At 48.3% G+C, this 13,281-nt stretch overlaps 1 long non-coding RNA gene across 2 annotated transcripts; it reads left to right on the forward strand.

Moving 5' to 3' along the window:
* Nucleotides 1-6: 6 nt before the first annotated feature.
* On the forward strand, nt 7-12,997 carry LOC102246830. Of its 2 annotated transcripts, XR_001360052.1 has the most exons (5): nt 7-271; nt 571-671; nt 932-1,857; nt 1,984-2,190; nt 12,651-12,997. It is a non-coding gene; the product is annotated as an uncharacterized LOC102246830 (long non-coding RNA). The 2 variants fall into 2 exon arrangements; XR_001360053.1 differs by lacking the exon at nt 12,651-12,997 and adding an exon at nt 2,318-3,497 and having other exon boundaries at nt 7-671.
* The last annotated feature ends 284 nt before the right edge of the window (nt 12,998-13,281 follow it).

The raw sequence follows: 13,281 nt of genomic DNA on the forward strand, positions 1-13,281 counted from the left end.
CGGGGACCCCGGGATCGCCGAGGGACCGGGAGCGGACGCGGGCGGCGGGGGGATGACGCTGAGGTCTCTACCGGCCCTTGATCTGGGAGGCCGCAGTCAGGGGTTGGGACTGTCTCGAATGATCCCGGTGGGTGAGCCGGGGTCACGGTTTTCACCCTCGGTGCCCAGCAATCCTGGGAACAGCCACCCCCGGCCCAACTCCGTTTTCTGTTTTGTCGGCTTGAACTTCAGATTCTCGCCCACGGCGCAGTGGAAAGCTTTGCAGAGCGAGGTTTGGGGGTCACTTGCCCCCTGGGGGGATGAGTGACCTTGGGAAGGTCGTTGCCCTTTCCCCGGCGTGGGAAATGGATGGGGGGTTGGGGGGCAGGGCGGTCAGACTTGTCCGGGGAGATCGTCTGTCACCTTCTAACCACCCCCCGCCCCCCCGGACATAATGGAATGTCAGTGCAGTTCGCTGAGGACCCCTACAATTGTGACCCCCATAGTAACTGGATTTGTGTGTCTCTTTGCGGCTTGCCCATATTAGGCGCTTAATTAATTTTAGTTAACTGATCATTGAATTAACCACAGGCAAATTACCTTCGGATTTCACCTCCATAAATCCGGACCCCCGCAATTCCTTTGACAGGCGGAAGGAGGACTATGGCGATGATTAATAATCGTGCTGCAAGGTTGCTGATGTAAAGCGATTTGCAGGGATAAAGGGCAATAAGCATTCCTGGGAGGAATCCGGTGAGATTCCAGAAGTGTCTGAGGGAGCCGTGGGCGTGTGCCGCGGGCCTGAGGGGGCGGGGGTGGGGCGGGAAGTGTCGCAGTGGCCACTGCGGGAGCCGCCTCCCCACCCTCCCTCTGGGGAGCCCGCTTGAGGGGGGGGGGAGCGGTTAACCCTTCAAGCTGCTCAGTCGTGTGCCCCCTTCCCTCACACCCTCAGTTCTTCTGGCCAAAGGAATGTGTGTTTTTCAGAAGTTCAGAGGTTATTCTCTAGTTCAGCCTTTCTGTTTCACACATGGGGAGACTAAGGATCAGAGAAGTTGGTTCACCCATCCAAACACGCACAGCACAGCTGAAAAGACAGGTAAAAGCCAGGAGTATTTGTTCATTTACTTACTAAAGCCGGGGACAGTGAAACTAGGTAGGGCTTAGGATAGAAGCAACAGGAGAGAGCCTGGATGGGGCTGCTTTGGCTCTAGAAATGGTATAGGAAAGAAATTAGCTTTGGTGGGACTGCTGTCAGCTCACTGGAGAGTCAGAGAAAAGGGAGCTGGGAGACAGATTAGGGGCTTAGCCCAGGACAGCTCCCACTGTCCATTGCTCCCCTGGTTGCAAATCTTCACGGTGCCCTTAGAATTTAGGAGATACTTGCCCGAGGGGGGCGGGGGCGGGGGCAGAGGGGGGAAGGCAAAGGCATGGGCGTGCTTTCTGGAGGGAGAGCGCAAGAAAAGCCAGGATCTCTGACTTCAAACTAGTGCCCCTTCCACCTCACCTAGGTGCTCCTTAACCTCCGGTTTCTGTGGCTTCAGGACCCTCCTGCCTGGCTGAGCTGGTGGGGCGTATAGTAAAAATTAGTACTGACTTCAGGGCTCCTTTAGGCACCTTTGCTGCCCTACACAGCCCACAGCATAACACCAGGGGTGATGGCCAGGAGGTGTATACCCCCAAAGCTACAAGCATTCCTCCTTACAGTGGCGGAATGGCCACCTTTATCCAGAGACTCAGCTGTCCTGACATCAGTCTTAGCAGCAGCTGGTCGTTTTTCACAGTTACCCAAGTCTTGCACTAAGCTTTTCTCAGCCAAGACAACAGCAGACGGATCGCGTAGTCCAAACCCATGGAAATCCCTTTTCTCATCTTTGGAAGGTTTTTGTTTAATGGTACATAATGGTTAGAACCTTTGGGGGAATGCCTCTATTGTCTCTGTCTTCCTTTTCAGTCTCACTCAACTTCCTCTTACAGTCTATATTCTATTTCTTGCCTAACTTTAAGGCTGAATATGAAGACAGCTCAGACTGAGAGGACTGTCTGCGGCTGCCTCGGGCCATCCCAACTGGCTGATTTGAGGAGGGGTCTGGGATCCGCCACCTTCCTCTCTGATTCCAACTTGGAGCTAAAACAGCAGAAGCAGCAGCTCTGCCCCCTGGTGGACATGTGAGGCAGAGCGCCTCGAATTTCAGAAGCCGCATCTTGGCGCAGGTTGGGAAAAAAGATTTTCTTTGTTTACTCTGTTGGAAACAGCAAAACTTGGCAGAAGATAATTTCTCTCTCTCTCTCTCTCTCTCTCTCTCTCTCATTTCTTATGATCTGGTCGATTTGGATGCAGAAAACACTTCTGTTTTTCCCCCTCCTTGTCTGGACTGCTTTTTTCCTGCCTGCTAGCCAAACCCTGCCTCCCCGCACTCTCTTCAAATTCTATTTCAAATTCCACCTCCTTCATAACTTTCCTGACTCTCCTCTCCTATGTGTCTTTTGAAATACAGTTGTACACAGACCCAGCACACAGCTCCCTCTTACATGCTGTTTTTACTGTTGTTTCCTTGAAGCCTGGGGCCATGTCTTGTGCATCTTTTGTGTTCACAGTGCCCGGCACAGGGCCGGGGACAAAAACTGCTCTCAATAAGCTGATTAAGTGCTTAATTAATGGGTTAATTTCTACAGAAGCAGCTCTAGGCCCTGGCTTCAGTTAACCTTCCAGAACTCTAAGTTCTTTGGGGGAATCTAGATAGTGATCTAATCAAATGCAGCCTTGCACAATCAGGAGTTTCACAAAGCAGTTTCACAAGGGAACACCACCACCACCACCCAGGGAGGGGTGAGGAAGTTTGAAGTGGACTCTCAGAGGAATGAGGAGGAAGGTGGCGACATGGGAGAGTCACAGGATGAAAAACTAGGAAAGGGAGCGTCTGCTCCAGGGATGAGAGAGGCAGCACAGGCTCTGGAGCCAGTTTTAGATCCAGATGCCACCACTCGCTGTGCGGCCTTGGGCAGGTTTCCTCTCTGTGCCTCAGTCTTGTCATCTGTAAGCACAAGTACCCATCTCATAGTGAGATGATGAGGAAAAATGGAGTTGATAATTTGCAAAGTGCCAGAATAGTGCCTGGCACATAGTAAGTGCTATATAACAGTTTGTAAATGAATTTTTCAGCTTAGCTGTCATGTAAATGGAATAGGGGGACATTATATGATCTCTCCGTTCTCTTCTGCACCGACCTCCCAGGGCAGTGCACGAGCTTTGGGGTCAGTCAGGTCTGGGTTGGCTCTTGTCTCTGTTAGCAGTTATGTGACCTTGGGCAGATCACTCTGCTTCTTGGAACCTCCATTTTCTTATCTGAGAAATGGGGATAATTGTGTCTCCCTAAAAAGACTGTCGTGTGCATTACATTGCTTGTAAATGCCTGGTATAGAAGGAGCTTAATAAACAGAAGCTATAGCCAGATCGGCATGGCTCGGTGGTTGAGTGTCGACATATGAAACAAGAGGTCACGGTTTGATTCACACGCTCAGGTTGCAGGCTCGATCCCCAGTGTGGGGCGTGCAGGAGGCAGCCGATCAATGATTCTCATCATTGATGTTTCTATCTCTTTCTCCCTCTCCCTTTCTCTCTGAAATCAATAAAAATATATTTAAAAATAAACAGAAGCTATAGTTATTATCAATGAGAAGAGCCACATATAAAGGAGAATAGGATCTTTAAAATCTTTGATGTTTCAAGAAAGATTGAACATATTGAATAGCAATGAGACCAGCTCTAGTCACAGAGCTTTGGAGTAGGAGGGCAGGCCCTGAGTCTGGGATTTGACGAGATATCATGGCATCTGAAGAAACCAGAGATGGTTTGACTTGCACATTAGTTCTAGGAACATTTTCTGCCCAAGGGCTGCACTGAGGGTGTGGACCCAGGGGGGCTGGTGCCAGCAGCTTTAGGCCCTTCCTGCTCTCCTTCCCAGGATGGGGGACTATCAGGAGAGGGTGTGGGCCTTAGAAGCCTGTTGTTGTTGTTGTTGTTGTTGTGTGTGTGTGTGTGTGTGTGTGTGTACATGGCCCTGAGACATCCTTCCCCGGGAGTTGGACTCCCAGGCCTTGTGTGGCCTCCTCCATAGCAGACCTGCCTGCAATAGCTTCTCAGAGCTGCCATTCCCAGCCCTGATGGAGGGCACCCCAGCTTGATTGCCAGCGCTTATCCAGTGGGGGAGGGGAAGGAGGGTATGACAGTCTGAAAGCCAAATTAATTCCCTTCAGCGGCACATGTGGAAAAGTACTGAATGGAATATGCAAATGCTCTATGGAGTCCTTTGAGTTCTTTCTGAAGGGGAAGGAGGGTTGCAAAACCCAAGAACAGGGTGTTGCAATCCCAAGCATGTTGGGAGTCACTTTTATGGTCCTTCCACTTGACAGCTCTCGTCCCCTGTGACCCACGAGGAGTGGTTTGCTCCCCACAGGTCAGGCTCTGCACTAAGTTGTTGACCAGGGATTCCAACACCTGGACTCACCTACCTGAGGACCTGTTTGGGGGTCACAGAGGAATCTAGGACCCTCATTCCAAACACGTGTTTTCAGCACTTAGAACCGAACTCAAGGGTAGAATCATGGCTTAAAAAGAGTCATGAAGGTGCTGATATTGGTTGTCTCTGTGGAGGAGGGAATGTGTTTTTATTTTCTCTTTGTTTTACTTTCTGATTTTTTTGGGGGGCAAATGCATATTGCTTTTTTAATAAGAAAAAAATACTTTAAAAATGTTCCCAGCAGAGTAGTAACAGTGTGCAGTCCCTGGTACCAATGGGAAGGTAGCCTTGGCTCAACCAGTTTCTAGCTGTGTAATCTTGCAGAAACTGCTCTCTCTACACAATCTCCTCAACTGTAGAACTGGAGTGATAGTAGTAATCCAATAAGACTGTTGTGAGGATTGGATGAAACATGTGTCAAGTGGTGTCTGACACAGCACGTGATAAGCCCTTAGTAAACGGCGCTTGTTTCTGATTTACGGATTGTCTTTTTCCAGGGAAGATGTCTTGAAATTGAGGTCTGGTTGCCTGGGAAAGTTGGAGGGATGCCTGGGGCAGGTTTAAATGGTGAATGGGAAAGACTGTCGCTGGAGAGGGGCAGGAAGAAGTGGACAAGTAACAAAGAAGGGGTTGATGGTGGGTAGGGCGAGGCAAGGTTAGCAAAGGAGAGAGTGGGCTGTGGGGGAGAACGGGAACTCAGCGGACAGGGGCGAGATGTTCATGGGGGCCGTTTGGAGCAGAGACCCCAGGAAACAGAGCATGTGCCAGTTGCTGTGTGAGATCTGAGGTGGAGCTGTGTCCTCTGTCCCTGGCCCTCTCCAGGCTGCGTTCCGCCTTCCTCTCAGCCTCACGTTGCATCACTCGATGCCAGTCTTCTTTCAGTTCCTTGAGGGCGCCATGTTTCTCCCCGTTGCCTGACCTTTGTACATACTGTTTGCCTTGCCAGGAACTTCTACTCTTTTTCTGGCTCACTCCTAGTCGGCCTTCAGATCTCAAGCTTAAAGCTCGATTCTTTACAGAGGCCTTCCCTGACCGTTCGGTATAACCCAGCCCGCTGCCTCCCGTTCCTCTCTCAGGCCCTCTGTACCCGGATATCAGTGCCAGGGTTGGTAGTTGTATATGTTTGTGATTATGCACCCTTTGGTGTCCCTCCTGGGCCGAAAGCTCCAGGGCAGCAGGACCAGCACATTCTAATTTGCTCACTATTGTGTCCTTGATGGCCAGCACGTAGTAGACACTCAATAAACATTTATTGAAATGGCAGAAGAATAAGCCACTTCGTTTGTGACCTGTAAAATGCATTTGCACCTCTCCCCTGGCTTACCTCCGTCTGGATTGGTGCTGGCTGATTGGTTGAAGGAACAGGAGATTTGGGGACTGTGAGGGATGCCTTAGCCAGTTCCTCTCTCATCCCCCTTTTCTCCTGAGGAAGCAGGCTTCCCTTTCCAAAACTAAAAGCTTTAAATCAGTGTTTCTCAAACCTAATATATATATATATGTAAATTACTTGGGGATATTCTTAACATGCAAATTCTGATTCTGGAGGTCTAGAGTATGGGCCAGGATTCTGCATCTCTAACAAGCACTTGGTGATTCCCATGCTGTTGGACCATTCTGAGAGCCAAGATGCTCAAACTACAGCCTCTTTCTCACCTACAGGACACTGTGATCCCCAAGCTTAAGGCTGAGTCGCTGTGCCCTCTGTCGGCCACTGAAGGGCATGACAACTGACCAAGTAGATAAAAGACAGCATGCATGAATGTTAGATTAAAACACACAATTCTTGGGGAACAAGATCTGCTAAAAGATTATGATAGCGTTAGGAAATGTACCTTTGACTCTGTGAGGGATCCCGGCCGTGTTGAGACAAGAGGAACTTGCGAAACTGGAGGATGTTAGGGTTGGGAGGAGCCTTTACACACACCTAGTCAGTCATTTCCTTGTTCTTTTTGCGGCTGTTTGCCCTCCGTCCCTCTTTTTATATTTTATTTTATTCCCCCCCCCTTTTTATTTTTTAAATAGCAGAGGGCTTTCTTCATTATTATAACTTTCATGGGCTGTAAGCACTTTGGCCTTTGTGTGCCCCTTCCTCTATAAAAATTATATTTTATTATTGCATTGGCATAAAGGCAAGTATATTAAAATCTACATCATTTTTTTTGACATAAAATATATAGGGTGTCCCAAAATTCACACAAGATTTGCAATTCAATTCAATTGCAAATCTTGCGTGAATTTTGGGACACCCTATATTTTCTTGTAATTTAAAAAAGAAATTAAAACATGTCCATTGGTTCCTAAAAATACTGTGGGCTTTAGGCCCCTTGCCTCCTATATCAGCCCTGTTTTCCACCTGGTGGCCGGGTTATATCTCCCTGCACACGTCTAAGGCTGTCCTAGATGCCTCGAGGTCTGTTATCCTCAGGTGAGGATTAACAAAAAGAAAAAAGAAAGAAAGATGTCTTCTGGACCCTCCCAGTGTGGGCGAATAGATCTTAAATGGCAAATCCACTTTAACATTCAATCTCCCTAAATCAAGGGAGGTCAGGCAATCTGCTTGATAAGACCCCCTGCTTTCCCCTAAGGGAAGATGACTGCCTGAAATAATCCACTCTTTTTTTTTTTTACGTTTTTATTGATTTCAGAGAGAGAGAAAGATAGAAACATCAATGATGAGAGAGAATCATTGATCGGCTGCCTCCTGCACACCCCTCACTGGGGATGGAGTCTGCAACCAGACATGTGCCCTGACCGGGGATTGAACCATGGCTTCCCGGTTCATAGGTTGAGGCTCAACCACCGAGCCATGCCGGCTGGGCCTGTATTGCTTTTTAAGCAAGAGACCAAGTTGAACATGTTGAACGACTTAGACATATAAGGTGCTGAGTGCTTACTCTGTGCCAAGTGCTTTAAACACATCTTTTAAGTTTCAGAACAGCCTCGTTCGGTAGGAATCACTACCATGTTATCCCCATGAGAAAATCAGAGTTGAGGGGACACCACTTTCCTCCCATCACAGGACTAGTAGGTGGCAGATCCGAGATTTGAACCCAAAGGGTTCAGTCTGATCTCCTCGGAAGGCCATGTCCCTGATGTGACAGGGTATACAATGAGGTGCCTGCCTGGATATACGTCCCCAAATGCATGTGAGGGGACCTGGGCTGCCAGAGGGCAAGATGTCAGGGAGAGCGGGAGGGTCTCAGGGAAGAGGGAGACCAGAGGCGGGCTTTGAAAGGACACTGACTGCATAGATGACGTGGCAGGGAGGGCATTTGGGGCCACAAGAGTGTGAGGGGGGTTCTGTGGTTTAGGGGACCACGGAGTGATATTCCAAGCTGGAGGGAACTCAAGGTTAGGGAAGAGAGGGCGACAAGGCAGGGTATGGCTATGGAGGGTGAGAAATTTGGGCCCAATTTAATGTTTAATGAGAGGTTCTTTGTTTCCTTGAGTCCTAAGACCCAGGCCTGAATTATCAATAACAGCAACGTTTTATCCGCGTCTCAGTTCCTTATCTATCCAACGGGAGTTATAAAGCTGGCCCTACACTCTCAGAGATGTCAGGAAGCTCAAGTGACTGTCAGCCCCTTAGGGTAGGGAGCCTGTGTCAGAAGGCAGGCTGTATCCCCAGGGCCTGTGTGCTCACTACACATTTGATGAAGGAATGGACATCATATTCTACAAATCCCTTTACAAGCTGCAGCATGGCTGGAGAAAGCACCCCAACCCAAAAGAGGGTGCTTGTCAGTGACACAAGGTTTTGTAGGAGGAACCATGGGGGTCTCTGCAGCGCTGTGGGTTGAGAATTTGCACCCCTGAACTCTCCTTTAAGCTTTAGGATTTAGGAGGCCAAGACATTTAACCCTAAATTCTTATATCTAAATCTACCTTAACTCTGGCTTGCTAACTAGAAATATAGCTCATTCCTTCTATTTCATGTTCTCTTAATGTTTTAGATACTTAATACAGTTGTAACTAACTTTATTTTTTGGGGGTGTGTGTGTAAGACAGCAACCAACTTATCATATCTCATGATTTTGTGGGTCAGGAATCAAGACAGGAATTGGCTGGGGAATTCTGCCCAATATGGCCAAGACTGGTGTCCTCCTTGGTGTCCCGCTGCAGGTGGGCTGGTCCCAAGGGCTTCACTCAGGTGGCACAGATACACTTTTCCATTCTGTGTGGTTATTTGACGAATTATGTCTCCCTCACTATTCCTCAAGCTGCCAAAGGGCCAGAAGGGTGTCTGTTTCATCTATCATTTTATCCGTAGTGGCTAGCGCAGTGCCTGGCCCATTGAGCCTTAGTAAATATTTGTTAAATGAGTCAATGATGTAATTCTTATAAAGAGTGGCAGGATCGCCTGTGCCGGGTTGGCTCAGTGGATAGAGCGTCAGTCTGCGGCCTGAAGGGTCCAGGGTCAATTCCAGTCAAGGGCACATGCCCCGTTGTGGGATCAATCTCCAGTAGGGGGCGTGCAGGAGACAGCCAATCAATGATTCTCTCTCATCCTTGATGTTTCTATCTCTCTCTCCCTCTCCCTTCCTCTCTGAAATCAATAATATATATATATACATATATATTTATTTATTTATTTTAATATTTTTTTATTGATTTTTTACAGAGAGGAAGGGAGAGGGATAGAGAGTTAGAAACATCGATGAGAGAGAAACATCGATCAGCTGCCTCCTGCACGCCCCCTACTGGGGATGTGCCTGCAGCCAAGGTACATGCCCTTGACCAGAATCGAACCTGGGACCCTTGAGTCCGCAGGCCGATGCTCTATCCACTGAGCCAAACCAGTTAGGGCTACATATATATTTAAAAAGAGTGTCAGGATCCCCAGAGAAAAGGCACAGGTGGGAGTGAACAATGATGAGAGCAGCTCAGTAAGTCAGGCCTGAGCTACGTTGGCGGGTTGGCTGTGTTTGCCCGCTCCCTCCCCCACACTTGACAGATGAGGAGCCGAGGATGTCCTGACACAGCCCCGAAGGACAATGAAGAGAAGCTCCTTTTACATCACAAATCAGAGGATCTGGGGTAAACCCAGGAGCCCTGGCAGCCAAGCAAGTTATTAGGGAGATAAAAGCCTGATGAAATGGCAAAAGGCTAAAAGGTCTCTTTTCCAATTAGTCACAATGTTCCAGATTCCTGCTTCAACAGTTACCCAAACAATAGGGGCAAAACCTCCCCAAGTGTTGAGCTGAAAATTCATTTGGATGCCTATCGCCACATTCGCTTAAACTTCCTCAAAACCCACACAGTTTCCTTCTTCTTCCTGGGCTTATTTATTTTGGATATTTCTGCACAGCTGGACTGTTCTGTCAACATCTATTGTTTCTTTTGTTTTATCAAACAACAGGCTGGCCTCTTGCCCTGAGTGTGGCATCACCAATCGAATCCAACTCGGGTTTGTGATCGTGCCCTTGATTGAAATTGCCTGTGGGGTCAGAGCATTCGCTGATTATCTGACGCCCCTGTTTCTTGAGGGCTCTGCTTTGCCTGAAGGGCTCTTCTAGCTCTAGGTACAGTGGCGGGGAAATGCCCCAGAGTGCCAGGAAATTCCTGTCCGGGCAGGGAGCTGACTTCCTGGTATCCAGGGACTCCAAGCCCAGCCCCTGCAGCCAATCAGCAACAAAGCTGCCTCAAACTGACAAGCAACAAAAGCAGCTGGAACCCAAACAAACAGACTTGGGTGAGGCAGGGGAGGGAGTCAGTCCTGGCGTCATCCAGGCCCTGGGCCAGGCTGTTGTCATGGTGACAACCAGTCCAGTTTACCAGCAGGCAGCAGAGCCAGTTCTCTGAGGGGGAAGCCCAGAGAGGGGGCTGGGGTGCCCTGGGGCCTGAGCTTCTCCAAGTAATAGAAACTGCACAGAGAAGGCATGGCCACTTCCACAGACAGCAGTGCCTTCTCCTTGGAGCTGGGCAGGCGGCCTGGGGGGCAGTGGCTCAGAGGTCTGAGAGGGAGGGAGGGGGCCATTGAACCGGCAAAGAGGACTCTGGAAAGGCTGGAAGGCGTTCCGGGCAGAAAGGCTTTGCAGCTGTGTTAGCTTTCTGGGCAAAACATGAATTGAAGTGGATCACAGAGATCTTTAAAACAAAAACACAACACACACACAGAGGCCAGTAGAGGAGACAGGGACCTTTGGGAACTTGAGAGGTGGGAATATCGTATGTCCTTCTCCAGGAGCTTTTCTTGCTTCATTTCTTGCTTCATTTCTTGCTGGTGACCACAATTCAAGCAATTACCTGGAGGAGAAGAGGAACGGCCAGCATTCAGTGTAAAACAAAGCATTAGAAAGTACCTGCTTTGCAGGGCAGGGTCCCGACGGTGTTCATGTCCATGGGGGCGGGCTACTTTAGGGTTAGAATAGACATCCTTTCTGGCTAATGTGCAACATCTGCCTAAACAAATGCAGTGGAAGAACAGATCTTGGAAACTTCCTCCAGAAATTTTGCTGTAAAAGTGTCTGTCACATGAAAGGACACACACTGTATGATTCCTCTTATATGAGGTTCCTGGAGTAGTCACAATTATCAAGGCAGAAAGTGGAGGGGTGCTTGCCAGGGGCTGGGGCGGGGGGTGGGGGTTGGTGTCTAATGGGTACTGAGTTTCAGTCGGGGAAGATGAAAAGAGTTCTGGAGATGGATGGTGGTGATGGTTGCACAATGTCAGGAATGCACTGAATGCCACTGAACTGTACACTTAAAAATGATTGAAATGGCAAATTCTGTTATGTATATTTTAACACAATCTATATAATAAAAGCCCAGCAACCATTATGGTGGAACGACCAGAACAACCAGTCGCCATGATGCGCATTGACCACCAGGGGGCAGATGCTCAATGCAGGAGCTGCCCCCTAGTGGTCAGTGTGCTCCCACAGCCACAGCGGGAGTGCCACTCAGCCAGAAGCTGGGCTCATGGCTGGCGAGTGCAGTGGCAGTGGTGGGAGCCTCTCCCACCACCACAGCAGCGCTAAGGAGTGGCGAGCCAAGCAGTAAGGAGCAAGCAGGCTCCTGGATTGCGAGAGGGTGCAGACCAAGCTGAGGGTACCCCTCGCCCACGTCATGCATGGATTTCGTGCATCAGGCCTCTAGTTTTTTTTTTATAAAAGCGTCTGTCAGTTAAAGACTCGCTTCTTGTACCAGGAGACAGTGGCATTTGCTTGAAGGCTGACATCGGGGTTTGGTTCACCATTCTGAGCCTCAACTGTGTCACCCATAACGTGGGCTATATTTTCCTTCAGTCAGATAGAAGAACAGAAGTGAATGCTCCCTAGGAATGTTCTTTCAAAAGTTAAGGCACCCGAATGCCAAGGGGGGGAGAGGAAGGAGAAAGGGGCAGCTTTGGAGGAAGCTAAGGAAAGGATTATATTTGGCACTTAGAGGAACTGGACCAGCCCAAATACCTTAGGAGAATGTAAGAGAATTCTGGGCCCACTCTCAGGGGCCAGTAGGTAAGCCCAACATGGACTATCACCACAACTTAAAATACTGTTAAGGCACCCGAATGCCAAGGGGAGGAGAGGAAGGAGAAAGGGGCAGCTTTGGAGGAAGCTAAGGAAAGGATTATATTTGGCACTTAGAGGAACTGGACCAGCCCAAATACCTTAGGAGAATGTAAGAGAATTCTGGGCCCACTCTCAGGGGCCAGTAGGTAAGCCCAACATGGACTATCACCACAACTTAAAATACTTCTCCCTTTTGCTCTGCCTAAATTGAGAAATGAGTTAAGCCCACCCATTAGAAGGAAATGAAATGAAATGAAACAATGTCAAAATATCACCTCTCAGATTTCATGAAGGGAAATGGTGCAGTTTCAACATAATTTGGGTCGAAGTTTATGGGATCTGGAGCCCAAATGTGTGAGTGGAACGTAAGTCACCATCAGAGAGTCCCACTAACTGTCAACAATTTATTCAAAGCACCTTTTTTCCCCACTTAAAGGAATACTCCATCACCACCACTACCACTTACCCAACATATGTTACATTGGCATATGCTATTAGTATGTGCCAAGTACTAATCTAAATGTGGTCCATACCTTATCTTTTCATTCCTTAGAACCATGCTAGGCGAATCTTTTTCATAGATAGCAACGTGAGGCTCATGTTTACCAGTTTGTTCTTTCTGGTTCTTTGTTTCCTCATTCAGAAACCGAGAATGATGCTACAGCTAGAGAACTTTAGCAGCTTGTCCCAAGTCATAGAGCCCGTTAAGTCATGATGTCAGGATTTGAACCTGTGTCCTTCTGACTCCAAAGCTCTGCACTGGAACACCACACTGTGGTGGAGAAGACCCTATGCCTAAGAAGCTTATGGAACAAAATTGGTGGTGAATATTCTGCTCTGAGAGCAATTAGAATGAGCGGTTGGTAAATTGCTTTATTATGACATTGCATGATGTCACAATGACATACAATGGGGAAGAGCAATGAGCATCATGGGTGTGTGTTAGCAGGGATTTGGTTTTAAAATGGGCTGAAACCACCATCTACAGAGCATGAAACAATGCTTGGCTGTGTGTCTTGGTATATTTTGTTCTGTGTGTGTTGTATGTTGCATGTGTTGTGGATGTTGGGTGTATTGTGTGCTTGTGTGTATGTGTATATTATGTGTATGTGTACGTGTCGTGGATGTTGGGTGTATTTAGTTGTGTGCTTGTGTGTATGTGTATATTATGTGTATGTGAGTGGGTTGTGTAAATGAGGGAAATTTGCATGATGACTAACTTCTTCAACATTGAAGAGCAGATATTCCAGCAGCCAGCACTTGGTGCTTACTAT

The sequence above is a fragment of the Myotis brandtii genome, unplaced genomic scaffold (genome assembly GCF_000412655.1).
Source record: "Myotis brandtii unplaced genomic scaffold, ASM41265v1 scaffold793, whole genome shotgun sequence".
Classification (NCBI taxonomy): domain Eukaryota; kingdom Metazoa; phylum Chordata; class Mammalia; order Chiroptera; family Vespertilionidae; genus Myotis; species Myotis brandtii.